The sequence below is a fragment of the Arachis ipaensis genome, chromosome B8, assembly GCF_059453495.1.
Source record: "Arachis ipaensis isolate K30076 ecotype BB chromosome B8, ASM5945349v1, whole genome shotgun sequence".
NCBI classification, from domain to species: Eukaryota; Viridiplantae; Streptophyta; class Magnoliopsida; order Fabales; family Fabaceae; genus Arachis; species Arachis ipaensis.
In genome coordinates, this window is record NC_142443.1 from 100,116,548 (window position 1) to 100,119,213 (window position 2,666).

The 2,666-nt window shown below is 38.5% G+C and overlaps 1 non-coding gene across 1 annotated transcript; it reads right to left on the minus strand.

The window, feature by feature from the left end:
- Nucleotides 1-1,142: 1,142 nt before the first annotated feature.
- LOC148549004 (small nucleolar RNA R71) lies at nucleotides 1,143-1,250 on the minus strand. Its single transcript, XR_015898299.1, has one exon. It is a non-coding gene; the product is annotated as a small nucleolar RNA R71 (small nucleolar RNA).
- Nucleotides 1,251-2,666: the final 1,416 nt, after the last annotated feature.

A 2,666-nucleotide genomic window follows, 5' to 3' on the forward strand; every position in this document is an offset into this window, starting at 1 on the left:
CTTCAAAATCAATTTCTTTCCATTTTTTATTATTTTCGAAAATCCTTGTTATAATTAATGATTTACTTCAAAATTTTCTAGTTGTTACTTGCCTATTAAGAAAGGATCATAAGTTTTAATTCTAGAATCATATCTTCTAATTTCTTGTTAGTCAAGTAAATCAACTTTAATTTTAAAACTTTCTCTTTTTAGTTTGATTTTCAATCATATCTTCTCAATCATATCTTTTCAATCACATCTTTTTCAAAATCAACTCTCAATCATATCTTTTTTATTTCTAATTTCAAAATCGTTTTCAAAAATCACTTAATTTCTTTCCCAATCTTAATTTTCAAAAATCTCAATCAAATTTTCAAATTTCTTTTTATTATTTCAAAATCTTCTTAATTTATTTTCGAAAATTCTTCCCCTCTTCTCACATCCTTCTATTTAAGGGACTAACACTCCTCCTCAAGGTGCAATTCGAACTCTACCCTTCTTTATGTGTTCGAATTCTCTTCTATCTACCTCCTCCTTCTATTCTTCTTTTCCTCTGACATCTCAAGGAATCTCTATACTGTGACATAGAGGATTCCCTACTTTCTTGTTCTCTTCTCTTTCATATGAGCAGGAACAAAGATAAAGACATACTTGTTCAAGCTGATCCTGAACCTGAAAGGACCTTGAAGAGAAAACTAACAGAAGCTAAAGCACAATTCTCTCTAGAGGGCCTAACAGAGCTTTTCAAAGAAGAAGAAACCATGGAAGCCGAAAACAACAATGCCAACAATGCAAGGAAGGTGCTTGGTGACTTTACTACACCTACTCCCGACTTCTATGGGAGAAGCATCTCAATCCCTGCCATTGGAGCAAACAACTTTGAGCTTAAGCCTCAATTAGTTTCTCTAATGCAACAGAATTGCAAGTTTCATGGACTTCCATTGGAAGATCCTCATCAGTTCTTAGCTGAATTCTTGCAAATCTGTGACACTGTCAAGACCAATGGGGTTGACCCTGAAGTCTACACACTTATGATTTTTCCTTTTGCTGTAAGAGACAGAGCTAGGACATGGTTGGATTCATAACCTAAAGAAAGCCTGAACTCTTGGGAAAAGCTAGTTAATGCCTTCTTGGCAAAGTTCTTTCCACCTCAAAAATTGAGCAAGCTTAGAGTGGAAGTCCAAATCTTCAGACAGAAGGAAGGTGAGTCCCTCTATGAAGCTTGGGAAAGATACAAGCAACTGATCAGAAGATGTCCTTCTGACATGCTTTCTGAATGGAGCATCATAGGAATTTTCTATGATGGTCTGTCTGAACTATCCAAGATGTCATTAGATAGCTCTACTGGAGGATCTCTTCATCTGAAGAAGACGCCTGCAGAAGCTCAGGAACTCATTGAAATGGTTGCAAATAACCAATTCATGTACACTTCTGAAAGGAATCCTGTGAATAATTATTGAGATTGATACTCTGAATGCCATATTGGCTCAGAATAAAATATTGACCCAACAAGTCAATATGATTTCTCAGAGTCTGTCTGGAATGCAAGCAGCAACAGGCAGTACTAAGGAAGCTTCCTCTGAAGAAGAAGCTTATGATCCTGAGAACCAGCAATGGAAGAGGTGAATTACATAGGAGAACCCTATGGAAACACCTATAATCCTTCATGGAGAAATCATCCAAATCTCTCATGGAAGGATCAACAGAGACCTCAACAAGGTTTTAACAACAATAATGGTGGAATAAACAGGTTTAGCAATAGCAAACCTTTTCCATCATCTTCTCAACAACAGACAGAGAATTCTAAGCAAAGCCACTTTGACATAGCAACCATTGTCTCTGATCTAATCAAAACCACTCAAAGTTTCATGATTGAAACAAGGTCCTCTATTAGAAATTTGGAGGCACAAGTGGGTCAGCTGAGTAAGAAAATTACTGAACTCCCTCCTAGTACTCTCCCAAGTAATATAGAAGAGAATCCAAAGAGAGAGTGCAAGGCCATAAACACATCTCACATGGCCGAACTAGAAGAGGAGGAAGAGGCAGTGATTTCCACTGAGGAAGACCTCAATGGACGTCCACTGACCTCCATGGAGTTCCCTGATGAGGAACTATGGGAATTTGAGGTTCACACAGAGACCATAGAGATTCTATTAAATTTACTTCTGCCATTCATGAGCTCTGATGAGTATTCTTCCTCTGAAGAAGATGAAGATGTTACTGAAGAGCAAGTTGCTAAGTACCTTGGAGCAATCATGAAGCTAAATGCCAGGTTGTTTAGTGATGAGACTTGGGAGGATGAACCTCCGTTGCTCATCAAAGAACTGGATGACTTGACTAGGCAGAGATTACCTCTGAAGAGACAAGATCCTGGAAAGTTCTTAATACCTTGTACCATAGGCACCATGACCTTTGAGAAGGCTCTGTGTGACCTAGGGTCAAGCATAAACCTCATGCCTCTCTCTGTAATGGAGAAGCTAGGGATCATAGAGGTACAAGCTGCAAGAATCTCACTAGAGATGGCAGACAATTCAAAGAAACAGGCTTATGGACTTGTAGAGGATGTCTTGGTAAAGGTTGAAGGCCACTACATCCCTGCTGAATCCATCATCCTTGGCAGACCCTTCCTAGCCATAGCAAAAGCTGTGATTGATGTTGACAGAGGAGAATTGATCATTCAAGTGAAT